Source organism: Cucumis melo, chromosome 10 (assembly GCF_025177605.1).
Source record: "Cucumis melo cultivar AY chromosome 10, USDA_Cmelo_AY_1.0, whole genome shotgun sequence".
Classification (NCBI taxonomy): Eukaryota; Viridiplantae; Streptophyta; class Magnoliopsida; order Cucurbitales; family Cucurbitaceae; genus Cucumis; species Cucumis melo.
Genome location: NC_066866.1, coordinates 27,380,249 through 27,405,337, shown reverse-complemented (window position 1 = coordinate 27,405,337; position 25,089 = coordinate 27,380,249). Strand labels below are relative to the sequence as shown.

At 36.4% G+C, this 25,089-nt stretch overlaps 2 long non-coding RNA genes across 4 annotated transcripts; both read right to left on the bottom strand.

Moving 5' to 3' along the window:
* Positions 1–16,872: 16,872 nt before the first annotated feature.
* LOC127151335 (uncharacterized) lies at positions 16,873–20,504 on the bottom strand. Of its 2 annotated transcripts, none has more exons than XR_007824241.1 (2): positions 20,457–20,504; positions 16,873–16,975 (listed from the first exon to the last, which is right to left on the bottom strand). It is a non-coding gene; the product is annotated as an uncharacterized LOC127151335 (long non-coding RNA). The 2 variants fall into 2 exon arrangements; XR_007824242.1 differs by lacking the exon at positions 20,457–20,504 and adding an exon at positions 19,111–19,158.
* Positions 20,505–21,065: 561 nt separating this feature from the next.
* On the bottom strand, positions 21,066–23,274 carry LOC127151336 (uncharacterized). 2 transcript variants are annotated; one of them, XR_007824243.1, is made up of 2 exons: positions 23,227–23,274; positions 21,066–21,168 (listed from the first exon to the last, which is right to left on the bottom strand). It is a non-coding gene; the product is annotated as an uncharacterized LOC127151336 (long non-coding RNA). The 2 variants fall into 2 exon arrangements; XR_007824244.1 differs by lacking the exon at positions 23,227–23,274 and adding an exon at positions 22,592–22,639.
* Between the last annotated feature and the right edge of the window lie 1,815 nt (positions 23,275–25,089).

Here is a 25,089-nt window from a genome sequence, read left to right as displayed (position 1 = left end):
ATGCATTATCGTGCTAACATATGATGAGTGTTTAAATCAAAATGAGATGCTATAGGCATAAACAATGTTCAAAATTTTTTTTAGGAAAAATAATTATTACAATAATAATTTTTAGAAGCCCGAACCGGCCTTAAAATCTAGGGTAATTAGAATGGATAGCAATTGTTAGAATAATTATTAACTATGTAGCAACATTTTAAAAAAATTGCAAATATAGCAAAATCGGTGATAGACTCCTATGGTTTATCCGTGATAGACCAAAATTTGCTACATGGTCTATCGGTGATAGACTCCTATCATTGATAGATTTTGACAAATTTGCTATATTTGCAATTTTTTTAAAATATTGCTATATACGTAATTATTTTGAATATAATTGTTACATTTGCAACCATTCCTAAAATCTATCAAAATGGGCTTGAACCGGCCCAAATTAACAGCACAAGCATAGGCGTGTGTCACGTACACGCGGGCGGGTCGGGCGCAGCCGGACGGTGCGGACACGAGGAGACATCATGTGGCGCGCGCTGAAACTTTCGGGTCTCGTGTGGGTCTCCGGGTCAGATCCGGGTCTGGACTTCTTCTTCTTCCTTGCGCGCGAGAAGGGCAAAAAAAATTCCAGACTTTTAATGATTTTAATGCTCTGTTTTCGGTCAACTTGAACACTTTACCTTTGGAGCTTGAATTGAGGTCCGATTTCTACCCGAAAAATTCCCAAAAAAATATACAACATTCTTGACTCACCCAAGAATATTTACAACTCAATAATTACAACTTTCAGCAACTAAATTTGTTTAAAAAATTGCCATAACACCGAGATCCATATTTGAGCATCCATGAACATAAAACTCAAAAATAACACCCATCAAATGAAATTGAGTGTTGCAAACATGATCTGATAATAATCGATGAAAAAACGAGCATGGCAGCAGAAGAAAATCGATACGGAACGCTCTAATTTCATCTAATTAACATAAAATTGAAAAATAGAAAACATAGATTTCAAGAACTCTTGCCTTATAATTATAAATTCTCATTTTTTTCATCATGATCTTTGTTGATTTTAAGCTGTAGACAACACAAAAATCTTCTCTACTATTCTCTAGTTTTAGAACATGATTGTGGGATCGAATCAGTGATCGATCTTATGAGTTTTTGAAAGAAAATGATAAAGCGAAAATTTTCCAAAAAATTTCAAAATTCTCTTCGATTGCTTCACCGGGAATTTCCTCCTACAGCGAATAACATCTTCAGAATATATATATATATATATATATTATGAAAAGAATTTTGAAGAAGTCCAAGAGGTGGAAATCTCACCTCTTCACCTCTTTGAAAATCAAATTGAATTTGATTTTCAATTTTAAATTTATTTGATTTAAAAAAGCTAAAAAACAATTTTTTAATTATTTAATATTAATTAATCTAATTAATTAATATTAAATAATAATATCAAAATCCGATCAATCAAATTGAAATAATTCAAATCTCTATTCGAATTTCTCGATATTTAAAACTTATTTAAATATCATTTAATTCAAAAACTCTTTAGAAAATTAATTCAAACTATTCGAATTTTCGATAACCTATTCTAATTTTTTTTACCATAATGAGCTAGTAGAAGGACCCAGTGGACTTACAGATCATGGGCTCCAACGATACGAGGTTAATTGACTAAACTCTTTTAGACCAAGTTAATCAACATTCGTTAACTAACGAGTCATTCCACTAAAGTCCCGTACTTGTACTCCTCTCACTATAGATATATTTATGTTCACCTGATATAACCATGATCAGTAAGTTAACCATTCACAGGTTGTTTGTAATCTTAATTGGATCAATTTATCGTTGTACCTTGAGATTGCTTGTTGTTCCTTAAGTACCACTGATCCTCTAATAAATAACTGGTTTAAGGTCCAACTTATAAACAAAATCCCTCTCAGCTAATGAGAAGGTGGGGCCCCTTGTTCAAGACTTGAATTCAGTGCATAAGGGAACAACCTATCTATTGGCTCTAATGAGATCATGAATGAATTCTATCTAGCACCCTATGTCCCCAACTATCCACTCGGTCTTACGCCTAAAATAAGAGGCACATTGGGCCAACGCTGATGAGTTGTTCTCACCTATGCAGATCTAAGGATTAAGTTTAAGTTACCTAGGTCATCAAATTAATAGAAATACACTACAAGAGACGGGGGTACTCCCGACGCCAAAAAACATCGGTGAAAATGAAAAGTACGTCGGGAAAGGATATCCCGACGTACCAAACGGCGTCGGGAAAGCCTCTCCCGACGCTGCATGCATAGGCTGCGTCGGGAATACCTCATTCCCGACGCAGCCTATGCCGACGCGTATTTCGGGTCGGGAAAACCTCTTTTTCAACGTTTTTTCCCGACGTTTCTTTACGTCGGGAATTCCTTTATATATATATATTTTAAATATTTTATTTCTACTTTTTTCCTTATAATATTTTGCTCAAACATTCACAATGATGTTCGGATTGCTAAAAAAATTTTCTCGACATTTTGTATTAAATTAAAACAAATTAAATATAAATTAAAATAAATTAAGAAATATACAAACACAAATTAAAAAAATAGAATTAAAATTAATAATACGAATAAGTTCACTAGAACAAAATATAGTTCTCAAAATAGAAAAAACATAAACATTAAGAAAAAGTCTCCCAACGAGGTGCATATGCGCGTTATTCTACACCTTCGGTCCTAAAAATGGTATAAAAATAACTAAGTTTAGTACATAATCATATATTGCAAAAAACTTAAGAATAATAGAGACATATATGTACTGCAGAGTTAGGGATCATGTGGTGGTCCCTGTTGTGCACGAGTTAGTTCTTTTATCATCTTTTTCATACTTTCCACTTGTGAAGCTAATGCTTGGTGATTTCTATCTTGTACTTCAATCCGTTCCAAAGCTTCATGAAGTTTAGCTTGTAATTCAATCTCTTTTTTTGTGGACTGCAAACAAGATGTCGACGAACTGCTTGCACTCGCCGTTCTACGGGCCTTCGACTTGGGTCCCCAACCAAGGCCTTTTGAGTAGCCTGGTCGTCTACCCAACACCTGATCACATATCTCATCCTCAGAGAGTGGCTGACTACCCTCTGGGGTAGGCTGGGATTGGAGTTCCAGCATTTAATTCAGCAACAAATTTAAAAACTATGTTAGGTACGCGCAAAAATATATAATGAAAGTGGATAATTAATAAGGGCATAACTTACATGCGCATCCTCGGCGGCGTGTGACACGAATGTCCCAGCTCGAATGTGTGTTTTCTGGAACAATTCCATACAATCGATTGGCTCCCCTTTTCTTTCAGCGAGCTCATACTGTCGTTGTAGAAACGACTTGGACCCGCTACTATGATTGTAAGGCTACTTTTGTCTAGCAGCCTTGTTCGTTCGTGATTGCTCCTGCATTAAAACAATTATATTGTTTATTTCTTATACATATTAAAACTTGTTATCATAATTAATCATGACAAATATCTGGAATGCACGGCTGATATAATGGTCGCAGAGGAAGTGCCAATCTTCATCACGTCCAACCAATGCGTTTGGTGGGTTGGCACGAGCCTCCTCTGGGTCGCTGTACTTTTTGAAATGTTTATGACAGTTGGCTCGGAACTCTTTAAAGGTCGTAAGCATCTAATGCTCAACAAACCTGTTCATTGCTTGATCATTGAAATCAAACACAAACAATCGCTACACATTAAAAACATAAAACATTAGATTGATTAAAGTTAGATATGTTTCAAATGAAATCATATATAAATGTGTAGTGCATTTAATTACCTAGAGGTCGCCCTTGACAACCTCAATGTATTCTCTCCCAACGTCTGCCCACTTAAGACAGCGGATGGGAAATGTCTTTCGCACGCATACGCCTATCGCTTGGCTAAAGCGAATGACGTGTGGAGAAATAGGCTTCTCCGCTCCAAGGGCGATCGTCATCGGAATGCGCCCATTTATTGCAACGTGGTGCTCTAACTCCAAGAGTCGAGACTGCGCACGTTTCCTAGGAGTCGGAGTCGTTTGTTGAGAAGAAGACCCTGTTCAATAAATCGATAAAAACATATAAAGTTAGAAAAAGAACATGAAATATTTGTAAGTTAAAATGAAGAAAATTCTTAGACTCACCCGTATTGTCGCCCACAGATGACGACCCTCCCGCGATGTTATCTAAATCACCCTCAAACTGGAGGAACATATCGTTCGTCTCCATAAAATTTGATCATCGATATGACATAATGGCTATGGACATAGAAAACAAACATTCAATAACCAAATACGAACACATAGCTAGAATCAAAATATATAAACTAAATATAAATATGTGGGTACGTGGTTTAATTTGTCACTATAATTCGTCATCGCTTGATAGCCAACAAACCCCTCCAAACTACAGAGGCTATCATAATTGCAGGATAGCCAACACAACCTAATTATTAATAACAAAATACTTCAAGCTATCCTACTACCACCACTTGAAACCAGCAAATTCAAAACAAAAAAGGCTACCATAACTGCAGGATAGCCATCCCAAACATAAACAAATTCAAAACAAAAAAGCTACCATAACTGCAGGATAGCCATCTCAAATCAACAATAAAAATATTCAACACAAACAGGCTACCATAACTGCAGGATAGCCAAAACAAATCTTAACACACATATTACATTCAAAACATAAACTATAAATCCCCCCCTCCAATTTCAATTTTCAATTTAACTTAACCCCCCTCCAATTTCAATTTTCAATTCAAATATAAACCCCCCTCCCAATTCAATTTTCAATTTAACTAAATTTTCAATTTAACAATAAACCCCCTCCCCCAATTCAACCTCCATTCAATTTTCATTTAACTATAAACTCCCCCTTCAATTCAATTTTCTAAATAACCTAAACCCTAAACCATTCAAATTTCAATTCAACCACAAATTACACACATTTTATACAAAAATACATTTAATAAACAAAAATCTATTTCAAAAGAAAATCCTAAAATAATTTTCCTAAAAAAAACCCTAAAAAATAAATTTAAAATAAATAAATTTTAATTTTCCACTTACCTAAAGTGGCAGACGGCGGCGAGGGACGACGACGGAATAGCGGCGGAAGGGCGACGGAAACGGCGACGGATCTCTCTTTTCCCCTCTCGACTTCTCCTCTCTTTTCCCCTCTCGGTTTCGTTTTGTAAAATACAGAACTGAAACAATTAAAAAGGGGATTTCCCGATGCAATACCGCAGCGTCGGGAAATCCCCCAAAAAGCGTCGGGAAAAGGGGAATTCCCGACGCTCATTAAACGATTTTCCCGACGCTTAGGGCTGCATCGGGAAAAATCCCTATTCACGACGCTGCTCCTAACGCACCGTGCACAGTGTCGGGAATAGTTCGTTTTTTAAAATTAATTTATCCTTTTCCCGACGAATACTTGCCGACGCCTTCTTGATGTGTTGGGAAAGAGTGTTTGCCCGACGCGTGTTGATGGCATCGGGAAAGCCCTTATTTCCGACATTCTTTACGCCGACGTCTTTTTTGGCGTTGGGAATGCTCCATTTTCTTGTAGTGATAGTTAGTTTTAAATCGCCAAAGGTGCTATAACGTAAAAGTGACTATTTAATGGTTTAGTTTTATGCAAACTCTTTACATAGGATGCCCCTACTTTCATGTCTCTGCATGAACGATTCAGGATCACATTGTTTGTACTAACTACAAAGTTGACCGCATCCATTTTGTTACAAGAATAAGGCGCCCAACCTTATTTATATACTATAGACCGTTTAGGCTATGAACTCAAACTTGAACCACATTTATGTCTCTACATAAAGTTCAAGTCTATAAGATAGTCTCAGAACCTTAGTTTATTAGTGTAAACCCCGAACTTTGGATGAAAACTTAAGTTCTTTGAAGTGGTTGGAAGTTTAAGTGTTGAAGGGAGTTAAGGATAAAAGTGTCATAAAAAGTTTGTCATGGTTATTGGAAAAGAGAAAAAAAATTGGCTAAGTGTTGAAACTTAAGAGCAAGGCGTTTAGTGGTTGTTTTGGTGTTGTGTAGGCGGGCAAAGAGATGGAAATAACCTCTAAATGAATGTCATTAGGCGTTTAGAGGTTAGTTGGAAGTGCTTTTGAATGGCCAAAAGAAGGAAGAAAACCTCTAAAGAGGTTAGTAGGCGTTTAGGCTTGGGAAAGTGACCAAGGCATGAAGGATAGACATTAGGCGAGAAGAGAACCTTTAAAGGAGTGTCATTAGGCGAGGAAGGTTGTCATATAGAGGTTATTTTGGCATTTTAGTGGATAGGCGAGAAGGCTTGGCAACTAGGAGTTGGGCGAGAAGTATGTGACATGAGAAAAGCTTGGGGATTAACATTGCGTTAACATGGCATTTTGGACTTGTCAAGGAACATTGGACATTTTGGTTAGGCAAGATGATGAAAAGGTAGAGTCGGTGTAGTGCTTTACAGGTGCCCTTTCATGCTTAATTTAGATTTTGCCAAGTAGGTGGTGTCAATAAAGCTTCATGCAGGATCCAGTATAAATAGGTTACTTTGGATGATAATTTCTCCTATTTCACTCATGCGTTTTGGCAGAAATTACTCTCAAAAGATCAAAAATTGAGTCTAGCTTTTAGATTGGAGCTGCCAAATGTTTTTGAGTAAAGGAGGGTTAAGTTTGAGTTGAAGAAAGTGAGGAAGGTCAATTTTTGGGTGAATTTGAGCAAGGTGGATTTCTAGAAGGTTGCATAGCTATTTTTTTTTTAAATTTGAAGTTGAAATGTTTAGATAAGAAAGTTAAGACATTTTAAAGCATTTTTGTAGAAGGAAGTTTCCTTGAAAGAGTTCTGGATTTTTAGTTATAAATTGAAAGAGTTCTGGATTTTTAGTTATAAATTTTTTGAAGTTGGGTTATGTTTATATGGACTAGAAATAAGTTTCTAGGCAAAATTGATGGTTGGCCGAGTGACAAGGTAAGCTAAGCGAGATAGGCAGGCATTTTGGTTTCCAAACACTACAAGAAATCAAACTTTTCCCGATGCTAAAAAAGATGTCGGCATAAAAGACGTCGGGAATAAGAGCTTCTCCCGACGCATAAAATAAGACGTCGGAAGAAAAAGCTATTCTCGACGCATAAAGTAAGACGTCGGGAATAAGAGGTTTTTCTGACGCACAATTCACGCGTCGGGTATAAGACGTCAAGAAATAAGGGATATTTCCGACATCGACCTAACGCGTCGGGAAAGGCCGTCGGAAAATAAAGGGTATTCCCGACGCGTTAAGTCGACGTCGGGAAAGGCCTAGGTATTCCCGATGCCGTAAGTGTGCGTTGGGAAAGGCAAGTAGTGCGTTGGAAAGGCCTAGGTTTTCCTGACGCCGTAAGTAGTGCATCGGGAAAGGTCTAGGTTTTCCCGACGCCGTAAGTAGTGCGTCGGGAAAGGTCTAGGTTTTCTCGACGTCGTAAATAGTGCATCGGGAGATTCTCTGAATATTTATTTCGTTTCTGTTTTACACAGAACTGAAAACGAAAGGGAAAGGGTTTGGAGAAGAGAGAAACATTCGTCGCCGTCCGTTCCATCGTTGTTGCCGTCCCTCGCCGCGGCCGCAACTTCAGCTTCAGCCTTCCTCCGAGCATCCTCTGTAACTTTTGCCTCTGCTTGCAACAATGCTTTTTCTGTATTGAAAAAGGAATGAGTAACTTCATGAAATAGTTTCGATCGCTCTACTTTCTCTACTATGATTGTGCTGTCATCAATGTAAAGACTCCAACCTTCTTTTTGCTGTCTTTCAAGTTCTTCTCTCTCCATTCTCACTTTTTCATGATCCTGTTTGTCACCTTGTAGCTAAGTCGGTCAATGACTTTCTAAACAGATATATCTTAAATGAATATTTTTTTTATTGAAACAACTTTCATTGAATGAATATGTGTGCGTCTGTGCATCATAGGGTTGGCCTAACATTGGACAAACAAGAAAAGTCTCAAGTTTAACGAACCTTTTCAAGTGCTTTTTTCGAGCTTTCAGTATAGTGTTGGTAAAACTGTTCCTTAACAAAGCTGCACGGTAAAGCCTGTCGGGGAGGCTTTCCCGACGCAGTACATGGCATCGGAAAAGCAGACGAGGCTTTCCCGATGCCGTGGATTGCATCGGAAAAGACGGTATCGAGAGAGGCTTTCCCGACGCGTGACCAACACAGCGTCGGAAAAGCCTATCCCGACTCATTGCCCCCGACGTGGAGAACTGCGTCTGGAGATCCTTTCTCGACGTGTTTTTCACTTCCCTCGACGTTTTTCGGCGTCGGGAAAATCCCGATTTCTTGTAGTGAAAGAGGTTATTGTGCATGAAGATTGACATTGGACGCATGGATTGCGTGCATGGCGTGCACGCGACCAAGGTAGCATGTGAGGAGAGCTATGCGAGATGTCACAATCGTAGCCTTTCCAACATGATTGTATGGCACTTCTTCTGCTTGGTCAACAAGTTAGCCATATAAAATCTGAAAACCGTAGAAAAACTTGAGGTATGATGTAGTCTCCCTTCACATTCTTGAGAAAATGGTTTTATAAACGTGAGAGAGGAAGAAAATCATTGAAAACATCATAAATGAAAGCGTTGAGAAATGTTAATTGCAAAGAAAAGCTTAGCTTGCAAAGAGTGCGACAAGGCTTGGTCGGGAATTTAACTACTATGTTGCCCTTATAGTACATTCTGAACATTTTTAACCTTGGCAGGCTTGTATATAAAAATAAGGCATAAGACAAAGTTATTTAGGGTATTCGAGCATATGACCATAGGCAAACAATGCTTCGGTGTCCTTGCACTACACTTTGTTACCATAATAACGCGCTATCCCAAAATGGGCGAGCAAGTAGACCTCTTTAGAGTTTCAACCAAATACAAAGAACCAAACTCCAAACATCTTAGAGCCCCCAAATGGGTTACAAGCCTCTCTTAAATGGCTTGACAATGGTAATGCTCGACTTTTCCATACATAAATGGATGTGTAGATTCTAAAATTTTCAATGTGGGACATGTTTGGCAACGAAAGTTTGTGGCCTCCTCACAAAGCACCCACATATTTTTCAACAAAAGAAGTAGAGACAACGGTAAAATCCACCAATTTAATGTGTAAGTAAGATCGATGACAAGTTTTGCACCGAACTTGTAGAAAATTGTTGTATGACAACACAAAAAATAAATCAAAATTAACCACGCCGAGATTCTTCAACGTAACTGTATTTTTATCTACTTATGTCCAAAAAGAGAAAAATCAATTTGAATAGAAAAGTATATCTACAAATAAAAAAGTCTGAAATATTAGAAAATTGTTGGGAAAAACGATGTGAAAACTTTGTTTAGACAAACATGAAAAAAGAAAGGTTTTCGGGTTTTGAAGTTTGTATGAGGCGTTATTAGGCTCTTGTGAACTTGCAAGTTTTCTATCAACCAAAGAGAGCAGAAGGTGAAGTTGCTCTATAAAGCAAGCCTCACACAGTTTCCTATGATTTAAAGGCATTGCACTTTGGACTTTCGTCCAGAATGCGAGGCACAACTCCCTTCATGTATTGGGTGAGCAAGTAGACCACTTCAGAGTCTCAACCAAATACGAAGAGCCAACCTCCAACCATCTTGAAACCCCAACATGGGTTACACGCCCTTGCTAAATGGGTCAGTGATGATAATGGTCCACTTTTCCATACATAAATGGACGTTTAGATTCTAAAATTTTCAACATGGGACATGTTTGGCGATGAAAGATTATGGCCTCCTCACAAAACACCCATGTATTTTTGTATAGAAGAAGCAACGAACAATGTTAAAATTCACCAATTTAATGTGCAAAAAAATCGAAGACAAGATTGGCACCGAAACTGTAGAAAATTGACGTACGTCAACAAAGAAGATAAATCAAAATTAAGCAAGCCCAGATTCTTCAACGTAGTTGTATTTTTATCTTGAGAAAACTGTATAAATAGCAAAATAATGGATAGCAAACAAAAAAAAAGCAAATCCTAGAAATAATTTGATTTAAATCAAAATCGACCTGCTGTAGATTTTTTTTTTTGACTTTTTTTGCCCGATTATACCCCTTTACAAAGGACAATTCCTCTCATATAGATACAATGTATTTTATAAGTCAACAAACGAGGCAGAATATCACAAATCACGAAACAGTGTATTTGTAAACAACATTCATTTTTGGTAAATTTTAACTAAACATGATATTTTCTTGCAGAATATTACACCAACATCCCCTAAAAATATGACTCTAGTTTCAACCAGATTTACGAATTATTAAATTTAAATCAATTAATTAACAATTTTTTATATTTCTATAATACATATGTTTAATAAGGATTTGAATTCAAATTTTAGATAATACCCCTAAAATAATAGCAAATATAAATTCAATACCCTCTTACTCTTTATATTTCATACTATTTATCAAAACTTTGTTAAATAATACATAATATATATTTTTAATAACAATTTGAATTTAGATTTTATATCATCCCCTAAAATCGTCAATTTGAATCCAAATGTGAACTCATATCCCTAAAATAATGTCAAAGATAAATTCAACTATTTCACATTTTTTATTCTTCAAACTATTTATAAAAAAAATAGACATCAATAATACATAATACGCAGTTGATATTTATTATCAATTTGAGTTTAGATTTTATATATATCTCACCCTAAAATCGTTAGTTTGAATTCAAAATTTATATTTTATCCCTAAAATGATGTTAAAGATAACAAACTTAATTTATGGCATCTTCATTCCCTTGAAATGGTGCTGATTTAATAATAATTTTTCATAAATATTACATAATACATATTTAAGATTTATTAAAAATTTGAGTTTAGATTTTATATATATCATCCCTAAAATGATGCTAAAGATAACAAAATTAATTTACGGCATCTTCATTTCTCCAAAATTGTGCTTATTTAATAATAATTTCATAAATAATACATAATCGTTATTTTGAATTCAAATGTTATACCTTATTCCTAAAATGAGGCTAAAGATAACAATTTGAATTTACAGCCTCTTCATTATCCTAAAATTGGGCTGATTTTATAATAATTTAGGATACCAATTTTAATGTAATTTTAATTTCATACGTTTTGAATTTATTTTTATTTCGATTCCCAAAATCAACTTGAATTTAAATTTCTTATCATTCTCCTAAAATCTGACTAATTTAATTTATTTTTTATTTCGATTTTGTTAGATTCTAAACAATTTATTAACAATATCGGTAATTATTATTAAATAATATATAATATATATTTTTAATAACAACTAGAAATTATATTTTACAAGATTCCTGTGTTTGTTATATTTTAAAAAATTTATTAACTATATCGGTAATTATTATTAAATAATACATAATATATATTTTTAACAACAATTTTAAATTATATTTTAGATTAAATTCCTTAATTTCAGCGCCTATTATGTTTATTCACATTTTTTATTGTTTTTATTTTAAAAATTGGAAATTTTTTATAAATATAATAAACAACTAAAATATTTATGACCCGTGTAACAAAGCCCATGAAGTTAGCCATTTTTTTTATAAATATTTTAGGTTTTCTCTTCCATCTTTTTTCTCCTCTCCGGTGCAATTTCTTTCTATCGTCTTTTTCCTTTTTTTTTTCACTGTGATTTCTTTCATTGTCTTTATTCTTTTCTTCTTCTTTTTTTACGTCGTTTACCCAAATCTAAACGAACCCAATCTAAACGTGTACAAAAAAATAGCCAGGTCGTGTGTAAAGAATCTTGAAAAAAATCGTTTAGATTGGAGTAGCCAAATCAAAACGATCGTGTAAAAAAATAAACGAACATGTAGACAAATCTAAACGATCGTGTACAAAAGAAATAAAAAAATCGTTTAGCCAAATTTAAACTATCGTGTACCAAAGAATATTGAAAAAAGAAATGATCGTGTAAACAAATCTAAACGATCGTGTACCAAAAGAATCTTAAAAAAATTTGTTTAGCCAAATCTAAACAATAGTGTACCAAACTTTAAAAAAAAATTGTTTAGATTTGGCTACCTAAATCTAAACGATCGTGTAACCAAATCTAAAGGATCGTGTAACCAAATTAAACGATAGAATTGAAAAAATAAATCGTTTAGGTTTGGCTATCAAAATCTAAACGACCAAATCTAAACGACTGTGTACTAAAAAATAGTCAAATCTAAACGATTGTGTACTAAATAGATTATACACGTTATTGACGAGGCATTTTCCATTGTGGGCCTGTGAGTTTTTTTTCGTTTTCGGAAATGTTCTATATAGCGTAAATATTTTGCCGCTTTCCTAAGTATAACAAAACGGTAAAATATTTACGGCCCGTATAACAAACCCATAAAGTTAGCCATTTCTTAAATATTCCAAATTTGCCCTTCTGTCTTTCTTCTCCTCTTTGTCTTCGTCTCTTTCATTGTCTTTCTTCTTTTCTTTCTTCCATCGTCGTCTGTTTCATCGTCTTTTTTTTTCTAGAGTGTTATTTGGTTCATCGTGTATCAAATATAAAAATATATTTTTTTCAAACTTTTTTATTTGGTTGTTCAAGATCGTGTACTAAATGTAAAAAACTGAAAAAAAAACGATGATTTGGGTAGCCACATCTAAAAGATCGTGTAAAAAAATAGTTAAACCTAGACGATCCTGTACACATAATCCTAAAAAAATTGTTTAGATTGGGGTAGCCAAATCTAAACGATCGTGTACAAGTGTAGACAAGTCTAAACCATTGTTTACGAAAAGAATTTTTTTTAAAATTTTTTTTGCCAATCTAAACGATCGTGTACCAAATCTTGAAAAAAAATTGTTTAGATTTGGCTATCCAAATCTAAAGGACCAAATCTAAAGAACCAAATCTAAACGATCGTGTACCAAATAATAGCCAAATCTAAACAATTGTGTACCAAATATCTAAATGATCATGTACCAAACAATAGCCAAATCTAAACGATCGTGTATCAAATATATTATGTGCATTATTGACGATGTGGTTGACGAGACATTTTTTTATATTTTCCATGGTGGGTATGTGAGCTTTTTTCGATTTTGCAATTGTTTTATACATTGTAAATATTTTGGTACTTTGTTAAATATCTTTTTTGGCATTTTAAAAGAGAAATAAAAAATAAGCACGCAAATACTCTTCAACGTAGCTGTATTTTCTGTGAAGCCAGCCTCACGCAGTTTCCTTCGGTCTAAAGGCATTACACTTTGGACTTTCGTCCAGAATGCGAGGCCCAACTCCCTTCTTGGAATGGGCGAACAAGTAGACAACTTTAGAGTCCCAACCAAATACTAAGAGCCAACCTCCAACCATTTTAAAGCCCCCACATAGGTTACAAGCCTTTGTTAAATGGCTCGGCGATTGTAATGCTCCGGTTTTCCATACATAAATGGACGCATAGATTCTAAAATTTTCAATATGGGACATGTTTGGAAATGAAAGTTTGTAGGCTCCTCACAAAAGACCCAAGTATTTTTCGACAGAAGAAGCAGCGAACATCCTAAAAATTCACCAATTTAATGGGCAAGAAATTCGAAGAAAAGATCGACTCTGAAATTGTAAAATTATATTTGTACGACGACATAAAAGAGAAATAAAAAATAAGCACGCAAATACTCTTTAACGTAGCTGTATTTTGATCTACTAAGGTCGAAAAAGAGATAATTTTATTTGAATAAAAAAGCATAACTGCAAATAAAAAAGTCTGAATCATTAGAGAAACGTTGGGATAAACAATGCGAAAACTCGTTTTAGGCAAACAATACAAAAAAGAAAGTTTGTCGACTTTTGGACTTCGTACAAGGTGTTATTGCACTCTAAAGAACTTGCACGTTATCCATCCACCGAAGAGAGTAGAAGGTGACGCTGCTCTGTGAAGCCAGCCTCACGCAGTTTCCTTCGGTCTAAAGGCATTACACTTTGGACTTTCGTCCAGAATGCGAGGCCCAACTCCCTTCTTGGATTGGGCGAACAAGTAGACAACTTTAGAGTCCCAACCAAATACTAAGAGCCAACCTCCAACCATCTTAAAGCCCCCACATAGGTTACAAGCCTTTGTTAAATGGCTCGGCAATTGTAATGCTCCGGTTTTCCATACATAAATGGACGCATAGATTCTAAAATTTTCAATATGGGACATGTTTGGCAATGAAAGTTTGTAGGCTCCTCACAAAAGACCCAAGTATTTTTCGACAGAAGAAGCAGCGAACATCCTTAAAATTCACCAATTTAATGCGCAAGAAATTCGAAGAAAAGATTGACTCTGAAATTGTAAAATTATATTTGTACGACGACACAAAAGAGAAATAAAAAATTAGCGCGCAAATACTCTTTAACGTAGCTGTATTTTGATCTACTAAGGTCGAAAAAGAGATAATTTTATTTCAATAGAAAAGTATAACTACAAATAAAAAAGTCTGAATCATTAGAGAAACGTTGGGATAAACAATGCGAAAAATCGTTTTAGTCAAAAAGGACTTCGTACATGGTGTCATTTGGCTCTAAAGAACTTGCACGTTATCCATCCACCGAAGAGAGTAGAAGGTGACGCTGCTCTGTGAAGCCAGCGCAGTTTCCTTCGGTCTAAAGGCATTACACTTTGGACTTTCGTCCAGAATGCGAGGCCCAACTCCCTTCTTGGATTGGGCGAACAAGTAGACAACTTTAGAGTCCCAACCAAATACTAAGAGCCAACCTCCAACCATCTTAAAGCCCCCACATAGGTTACAAGCCTTTGTTAAATGGCTCGGCGATTGTAATGCTCCGGTTTTCCATACATAAATGGACGCATAGATTCTAAAATATTCAATATGGGACATGTTTGGCAATGAAAGTTTGTAGGCTCCCCACAAAAGACCCAAGTCTTTTTCGACAGAAGAAGCAGCGAACATCCTTAAAATTCACCTATTTAATGCGCAAGAAATTCGAAGAAAAGATGGACTCTGAAATTGTAAAATTATATTTGTACGACGACATAAAAGAGAAATAAAAAATAAGCGCGCAAATACTCTTTAACGTAGCTGTATTTTGATCTACTAAGGTCGAAAAAGAGATAATTTTATTTCAATAGAAAAGTATAACTACAAATAAAAAAGTCTGATTCATTAGAGAAACGTTGGGATAAACAATGCGAAAACTCGTTTTAGTCAAACATTACGAAAAAGAAAGTTTGTCGAGTTTTGGACTTCGTACAAGGTGTTATTGGGCTCTAAAGAACTTGCACGTTATCCATCCACCGAAGAGAGTAGAAGGTGACGCTGCTCTGTGAAGCCAGCCTCACGCAGTTTCCTTCGGTCTAAAGGCATTACACTTTGGACTTTCGTCCAGAATGCGAGGCCCAACTCCCTTCTTGGATTGGGCGAACAAGTAGACAACTTTAGAGTCCCAACCAAATACTAAGAGCCAACCTCCAACCATCTTAAAGCCCCCACATAGGTTACAAGCCTTTGTTAAATGGCTCGGCGATTGTAATGCTCCGGTTTTCAATACATAAATGGACGCATAGATTCTAAAATTTTCAATATGGGACATGTTTGGCAATGAAAGTTTGTAGGCTCCTCACAAAAGACCAAAGTCTTTTTCGACAGAAGAAGCAGCGAACATCCTTAAAATTCCCCAATTTAATGCGCAAGAAATTCGAAGAAAAGATCGACTCTGAAATTGTAAAATTATATTTGTACGACGACATAAAAGAGAAATAAAAACTAAGCGCGCAAATACTCTTTAACGTAGCTGTATTTTGATCTACTAAGGTCGAAAAAGAGAGAATTTTATTTCAATAGAAAAGTATAACTACAAATAAAAAAGTCTGAATCATTAGAGAAACGTTGGAATAAACAATGCGAAAACTCGTTTTAGTCAAACATTACGAAAAAGAAAGTTTGTCGAGTTTTGGACTTCGTACAAGGTTAACTTGGGCTCTAAAGAACTTGCACGTTATCCATCCACCGAAGAGAGTAGAAGGTGACGCTACTTCGTACAAGGTGTTATTGGGCTCTAAAGAACTTGCACGTTATCCATCCACCGAAGAGAGTAGAAGGTGACGCTGCTCTGTGAAGCCAGCCTCACGCAGTTTCCTTCGGTCTAAAGGCATTACACTTTGGACTTTCGTCCAGAATGCGAGGCCCCACTCCCTTCTTGGATTGGGCGAACAAGTAGACAACTTTAGAGTCCCAACCAAATACTAAGAGCCAACCTCCAACCATCTTAAAGCCCCCACATAGGTTACAAGCCTTTGTTAAATGGCTCGGCAATTGTAATGCTCCGGTTTTCCATACATAAATGGACGCATAGATTCTAAAATTTTCAATATGGGACATGTTTGGCAATGAAAGTTTGTAGGCTCCTCACAAAAGACCCAAGTATTTTTCGATAGAAGAAGCAGCGAACATCGTTAAAATTGACCAATTTAATGCGCAAGAAATTCGAAGAAAAGATTGACCCAGAAATTGTAAAATTATATTTGTACGATGATTTAAAAGAGAAATAAAAAATAAGCACGCACATTCTCTTCAACGTAGGTGTATTTTGATCTACTAAAGTCGAAAAAGAGATAATTTTATTTGAATAAAAAAGCATAATTGCAAATGAAAAAGTCTGAATCATTAGAGAAACGTTGGGATAAACAATGCGAAAACTCGTTTTAGGCAAACAATACCAAAAAGAAAGTTTGTCGACTTTTGGACTTCGTACAAGGTGTTATTGCACTCTAAAGAACTTGCACGTTATCCATCAACCGAAGAGAGTAGAAGGTGACGCTGCTCTGTGAAGCCAGCCTCACGCAGTTTCCTTCGGTCTAAAGGCATTACACTTTGGACTTTCGTCCAGAATGCGAGGCCCAACTCCCTTCTTGGATTGGGCGAACAAGTAGACAACTTTAGAGTCCCAACCAAATACTAAGAGCCAACCTCCAACCATCTTAAAGCCCCCACATGGGTTACAAGCCTTTGTTAAATGGCTCAGCGACGGTTATGCTCCGGTTTTCCATACATAAATGGACGCATAGATTCTAAAATTTTCAATGTAGGACATGTTTGGCAATGAAAGTTTGTAGGCTCCTCACAAAAGACCCAAGTATTTTTCGACTGAAGAAGCAGCGGACATCCTTAAAATTCACCAATTTAATGCGCAAGAAGTTCGAAGAAAAATCGACTCTGAAATTGTAGAATTATATTTGTACGACGACATAAAAGAGAAATAAAAAATAAGCGCGCAAATACTCTTTAACGTAGTTGTATTTTGATCTACTAAGGTCGAAAAAGAGATAATTTTATTTCAATAGAAAAGTATAACTACAAATAAAAAAGTCTGAATCATTAGAGAAACGTTGGGATAAACAATGCAAAAACTCGTTTTAGTCAAACATTACGAAAAAGAAAGTTTGTCGAGTTTTGGACTTCGTACAAGGTGTTATTGGGCTCTAAAGAACTTGCACGTTATCCATCCACCGAAGAGAGTAGAAGGTGACGCTGCTCTGTGAAGCCAGCCTCACGCAGTTTCCTTCGGTCTAAAGGCATTACACTTTGGACTTTCGTCCAGAATGCGAGGCCCAACTCCCTTCTTGGATTGGGCGAACAAGTAGACAACTTTAGAGTCCCAACCAAATACTAAGAGCCAACCTCCAACCATCTTAAAGCCCCCACATAGGTTACAAGCCTTTGTTAAATGGCTCAGCGATTGTAATGCTCCGGTTTTCCATACATAAATGGAGGCATAGATTCTAAAATTTCCAATATGGGACATGTTTGGCAATGAAAGTTTGTAGGCTCCTCACAAATGACCCAAGTCTTTTTCGACAGAAGAAGCAGCGAACATCCTTAAAATTCACCAATTTAATGCGCAAGAAATTCGAAGAAAAGATTGACTCTGAAATTGTAAAATTATATTTGTACGACGACATAAAAGAGAAATAAAAACTAAGCGCGCAAATACTCTTTAACGTAGCTGTATTTTGATCTACTAAGGTCGAAAAAGAGATAATTTTATTTCAATAGAAAAGTATAACTACAAATAAAAAAGTAATAATCATTAGAGAAACGTTGGGATAAACAATGCGAAAACTCGTTTTAGTCAAACATTACGAAAAAGATAGTTTGTCGGGTTTTGGACTTCGTACAAGGTGTTATTGGGCTCTAAAGAACTTGCACGTTATCCATCCACCGAAGAGAGTAGAAGGTGACGCTGCTCTGTGAAGCCAGCCTCACGCAGTTTCCTTCGGTCTAAAGGCATTACACTTTGGACTTTCGTCCAGAATGCGAGGCCCAACTCCCTTCTTGGATTGGGCGAACAAGTAGACAACTTTAGAGTCCCAACCAAATACTAAGAGCCAACCTCCAACCATCTTAAAGCCCCCACATAGGTTACAAGCCTTTGTTAAATGGCTCGGCAATTGTAATGCTCCGATTTTCCATACATAAATGGACGCATAGATTCTAAAATTTTCAATATGGGACATGTTTGGCAATGAAAGTTTGTAGGCTCCTCACAAAAGACCCAAGTATTTTTCGACAGAAGAAGCAGCGAACATCCTTAAAATTCACCAATTTAATGCGCAAGAAATTCGAAGAAAAGATTGACTCTGAAATTGTAAAATTATATTTGTACGACGACACAAAAGAGAAATAAAAAATTAGCACGCAAATACTCTTTAACGTACCTGTATTTTGATCTACTAAGGTCGAAAAAGAGATAATTTTATTTCAATAGAAAAGTATAACTACAAATAAAAAAGTCTGAATCATTAGGGAAACGTTGGGATAAACAATGCGAAAAATCGTTTTAGTCAAACATTACGAAAAAGAAAGTTTGTCCAGTTTTGGACTTCGTACATGGTGTCATTGGGCTCTAAAGAACTTGCACGTTATCCATCCACCGAAGAGAGTAGAAGGTGACGCTGCTCTGTGAAGCCAGCCTCACGCAGTTTCCTTCGGTATAAAGGCATTACACTTTGGACTTTCGTCCAGAATGCGAGGCCCAACTCCCTTCTTGGAATGGGCGAACAAGTAGACAACTTTAGAGTCCCAACCAAATACTAAGAGCCAACCTCCAACCATCTTAAAGCCCCCACATAGGTTACAAGCCTTTGTTAAATGGCTCGGCGATTGTAATGCTCCGGTTTTCCATACATAAATGGACGCATAGATTCTAAAATTTTCAATATGGGACATGTTTGGAAATGAAAGTTTGTAGGCTCCTCACAAAAGACCCAAGTATTTTTCGACAGAAGAAGCAGCGAACATCCTAAAAATTCACCAATTTAATGTGCAAGAAATTCGAAGAAAAGATCGACTCTGAAATAGTAAAATTATATTTGTACGACAACATAAAAGAGAAATAAAAAATAAGCGCGCAAATACTCTTTAACGTAGCTGTATTTTGATCTACTAAGGTCGAAAAAGAGATAATTTTATTTCAATAGAAAAGTATAACTACAAATAAAAAAGTCTGAATCATTAGAGAAACGTTGGGATAAACAATGCGAAAACTCGTTTTAGTCAAACATTACGAAAAAGAAAGTTTGTCGAGTTTTGGACTTCGTACAAGGTGTTATTGGGCTCTAAAGAACTTGCACGTTATCCATCCACCGAAGAGAGTAGAAGGTGACGCTGCTCTGTGAAGCCAGCCTCACGCAGTTTCCTTCGGTCTAAAGGCATTACACTTTGGACTTTCGTCCAGAATGCGAGGCCCAACTCCCTTCTTGGATTGGGCGAACAAGTAGACAACTTTAGAGTCCCAACCAAATACTAAGAGCCAACCTCCAACCATCTTAAAGCCCCCACATAGGTTACAAGCCTTTGTTAAATGGCTCGGCGATTGTAATGCTCCGGTTTTCAATACATAAATGGACGCATAGATTCTAAAATTTTCAATATGGGACATGTTTGGCAATGAAAGTTTGTAGGCTCCTCACAAAAGACCAAAGTCTTTTTCGACAGAAGAAGCAGCGAACATCCTTAAAATTCCCCAATTTAATGCGCAAGAAATTCGAAGAAAAGATCGACTCTGAAATTGTAAAATTATATTTGTACGACGACATAAAAGAGAAATAAAAACTAAGCGCGCAAATACTCTTTAACGTAGCTGTATTTTGATCTACTAAGGTCGAAAAAGAGAGAATTTTATTTCAATAGAAAAGTATAACTACAAATAAAAAAGTCTGAATCATTAGAGAAACGTTGGGATAAACAATGCGAAAACTCGTTTTAGTCAAACATTACGAAAAAGAAAGTTTGTCGAGTTTTGGACTTCGAAGCCAGCCTCACGCAGTTTCCTTCGGTCTAAAGGCATTACACTTTGGACTTTCGTCCAGAATGCGAGGCCCCACTCCCTTCTTGGATTGGGCGAACAAGTAGACAACTTTAGAGTCCCAACCAAATACTAAGAGCCAACCTCCAACCATCTTAAAGCCCCCACATAGGTTACAAGCCTTTGTTAAATGGCTCGGCAATTGTAATGCTCCGGTTTTCCATACATAAATGGACGCATAGATTCTAAAATTTTCAATATGGGACATGTTTGGCAATGAAAGTTTGTAGGCTCCTCACAAAAGACCCAAGTATTTTTCGATAGAAGAAGCAGCGAACATCGTTAAAATTGACCAATTTAATGCGCAAGAAATTCGAAGAAAAGATTGACCCAGAAATTGTAAAATTATATTTGTACGATGACTTAAAAGAGAAATAAAAAATAAGCACGCACATTCTCTTCAACGTAGGTGTATTTTGATCTACTAAAGTCGAAAAAGAGATAATTTTATTTGAATAAAAAAGCATAATTGCAAATGAAAAAGTCTGAATCATTAGAGAAACGTTGGGATAAACAATGCGAAAACTCGTTTTAGGCAAACAATACCAAAAAGAAAGTTTGTCGACTTTTGGACTTCGTACAAGGTGTTATTGCACTCTAAAGAACTTGCACGTTATCCATCAACCGAAGAGAGTAGAAGGTGACGCTGCTCTGTGAAGCCAGCCTCACGCAGTTTCCTTCGGTCTAAAGGCATTACACTTTGGACTTTCGTCCAGAATGCGAGGCCCAACTCCCTTCTTGGATTGGGCGAACAAGTAGACAACTTTAGAGTCCCAACCAAATACTAAGAGCCAACCTCCAACCATCTTAAAGCCCCCACATGGGTTACAAGCCTTTGTTAAATGGCTCAGCGATGGTTATGCTCCGGTTTTCCATACATAAATGGACGCATAGATTCTAAAATTTTCAATATAGGACATGTTTGGCAATGAAAGTTTGTAGGCTCCTCACAAAAGACCCAAGTATTTTTCGACTGAAGAAGCAGCGGACATCCTTAAAATTCACCAATTTAATGCGCAAGAAATTCGAAGAAAAATCGACTCTGAAATTGTAGAATTATATTTGTACGACGACATAAAAGAGAAATAAAAAATAAGCGCGCAAATACTCTTTAACGTAGCTGTATTTTGATCTACTAAGGTCGAAAAAGAGATAATTTTATTTCAATAGAAAAGTATAACTACAAATAAAAAAGTCTGAATCATTAGAGAAACGTTGGGATAAACAATGCGAAAACTCGTTTTAGTCAAACATTACGAAAAAAAAAGTTTGTCGAGTTTTGGACTTCGTACAAGGTGTTATTGGGCTCTAAAGAACTTGCACGTTATCCATCCACCGAAGAGAGTAGAAGGTGACGCTGCTCTGTGAAGCCAGCCTCACGCAGTTTCCTTCGGTCTAAAGGCATTACACTTTGGACTTTCGTCCAGAATGCGAGGCCCAACTCCCTTCTTGGATTGGGCGAACAAGTAGACAACTTTAGAGTCCCAACCAAATACTAAGAGCCAACCTCCAACCATCTTAAAGCCCCCACATAGGTTACAAGCCTTTGTTAAATGGCTCGGCAATTGTAATGCTCCGGTTTTCAATACATAAATGGACGCATAGATTCTAAAATTTTCAATATGGGACATGTTTGGCAATGAAAGTTTGTAGGCTCCTCACAAAAGACCCAAGTATTTTTCGACAGAAGAAGCAGCGAACATCCTTAAAATTCACCAATTTAATGCGCAAGAAATTCGAAGAAAAGATTGACTCTGAAATTGTAAAATTATATTTGTACGACGACACAAAAGAGAAATAAAAAATTAGCACGCAAATACTCTTTAACGTACCTGTATTTTGATCTACTAAGGTCGAAAAAGAGATAATTTTATTTCAATAGAAAAGTATAACTACAAATAAAAAAGTCTGAATCATTAGGGAAACGTTGGGATAAACAATGCGAAAAATCGTTTTAGTCAAACATTACGAAAAAGAAAGTTTGTCCAGTTTTGGACCTCGTACATGGGGTCATTGGGCTTTAAAGAACTTGCACGTTATCCATCCACCGAAGAGAGTAGAAGGTGACGCTGCTCTGTGAAGCCAGCCTCACGCAGTTTCCTTCGGTATAAAGGCATTACACTTTGGACTTTCGTCCAGAATGCGAGGCCCAACTCCCTTCTTGGAATGGGCGAACAAGTAGACAACTTTAGAGTCCCAACCAAATACTAAGAGCCAACCTCCAACCATCTTAAAGCCCCCACATAGGTTACAAGCCTTTGTTAAATGGCTCGGCGATTGTAATGCTCCGGTTTTCCATACATAAATGGACGCATAGATTCTAAAATTTTCAATATGGGACATGTTTGGCAATGAAAGTTTGTTGGCTCCCCACAAAAGACCCAAGTCTTTTTCGACAGAAGAAGCAGCGAACATCCTTAAAATTCACCTATTTAATGCGCAAGAAATTCGAAGAAAAGATGGACTCTGAAATTGTAAAATTATATTTGTACGACGACATAAAAGAGAAATAAAAAATAAGCGCGCAAATACTCTTTAACGTAGCTGTATTTTGATCTACTAAGGTCGAAAAAGAGATAATTTTATTTCAATAGAAAAGTATAACTACAAATAAAAAAGTCTGATTCATTAGAGAAACGTTGGGATAAACAATGCGAAAACTCGTTTTAGTCAAACATTACGAAAAAGAAAGTTTGTCGAGTTTTGGACTTCGTACAAGGTGTTATTGGGCTCTAAAGAACTTGCACGTTATCCATCCACCGAAGAGAGTAGAAAGTGACGCTGCTCTGTGAAGCATTGGATTGGGCGAACAAGTAGACAACTTTAGAGTCCCAACCAAATACTAAGTGCCAACCTCCAACCATCTTAAAGCCCCCACATAGGTTACAAGCCTTTGTTAAATGGCTCGGCGATTGTAATGCTCCGGTTTTCAATACATAAATGGATGCATAGATTCTAAAATTTTCAATATGGGACATGTTTGGCAATGAAAGTTTATAGGCTCCTCACAAAAGACCCAAGTCTTTTTCGATAGACGAAGCAGCGAACATCCTTAAAATTCACCAATTTAATGCGCAAGAAATTTGAAGAAAAGATCGACTCTGAAATTGTAAAATTATATTTGTACGACGACATAAAAGAGAAATAAAAACTAAGCGCGCAAATACTCTTTAACGTAGCTGTATTTTGATCTACTAAGGTCGAAAAAGAGATAATTTTATTTCAATAGAAAAGTATAACTACAAATAAAAAAGTCTGAATCATTAGAGAAACGTTGGGATAAACAATGCGAAAACTCGTTTTAGGAAAACAATACAAAAAAGAAAGTTTGTCGACTTTTGGACTTCGTACAAGGTGCTATTGCACTCTAAAGAACTTGCACGTTATCCATCCACCGAAGAGAGTAGAAGGGGATGTACATAATGAGTTGTACTCCAGTTGATGCACTTCAAGGTTCTCAACGATTGGAGTAACAAGTTCTTCGACATGTTGTTTGAACTGTTGAGAGCAACATTTTCAATGTGTAATAGTACTATCCCTAGTTCATTTTATGAAGCCAAATGAAAACTACATGACTTGAGCTTGGGATACGAGGCTATTCACACGTGCAAGTACGACTGTGTATTTTACTAGGAGTTTGGTGATTGTGACATTGTTCTACATGCGACGAGGCTCGATACAAGGTTAATCCTAACAGAGGGAAAAAATTCTACATAAGGTATTGCGCCAGTTTCATTGGTACCAAGATTACAACGCTTGTTTGTCTCGCAAAAAGGGTCCACTGACATGAGATGACATATAGATAAACGTGTTGAAACCGATAATCTGTTGAGACATCCAGTTGATGCGGAGGTATGGAAGCACTTTGATTGTGAATTTTCTGATTTTATTTTTGATCCACGGAATGTATTGTTTGGGGCTAGCTTCAGATAGGTTTAATCCATTTGGTTATATGAGTACCTCGTACAGTATGTGACCTGTTGTGTTAATTCCTAAGAATTTGCCACCTTGGAAATGCATGAAAGGGTCAAATTTCTTCATGTCATTGCTCATACCTGGTCTTAGATCTCTTGGTAAGAAAATTGATGTTTATCTCTAAACATTGATTGAGGAACATTTCCAGTGTGTGTAAGGTGTACATTTCTAGTCTACTGCCTTAGGTGAGCTGATGTTAGGAGAGAATACATAGAGGTCATCAAGGACGATCTACAGGTACGTGCAATACACAATTCAATTTTCATTTGAAACATACTTAAGTAACCAAGCTAATGTGTGGTGTTTTATAATGTGTAGCATCATCTTGTGCTTGATTTCAATGATCAAGCAATTAATAGATTTTTTGAGCATTAAATGCTCACTTCTTTTAAGAAGTTTAGGGGTGAATGTCACAGACATTTCAAAAATTACAGCAACCCTGAACAGACACATGTCAACCCATCGCAAATATTGGTGGGACGTAAGGAAGATTGGCACTTCCTCTGCGATCACTACATGAGTTGTGCATTTCAAGTAAGGCATATGTATTGTAATAATCATTTCATTCAACTTTTTATATGTATAAAAAATAAACAATTGTTTTCATGCAAGAGCAATCATGGACAAACAAGGCTGTTAGACAAAAGCAGCCTTACAATCATTGCAGCGGGTCCAAGTCGTTTCTATATAAGGACAGTACAAGCTCATTAAGCAACGAGGTCAACTAGTCGACCGTGTGGAG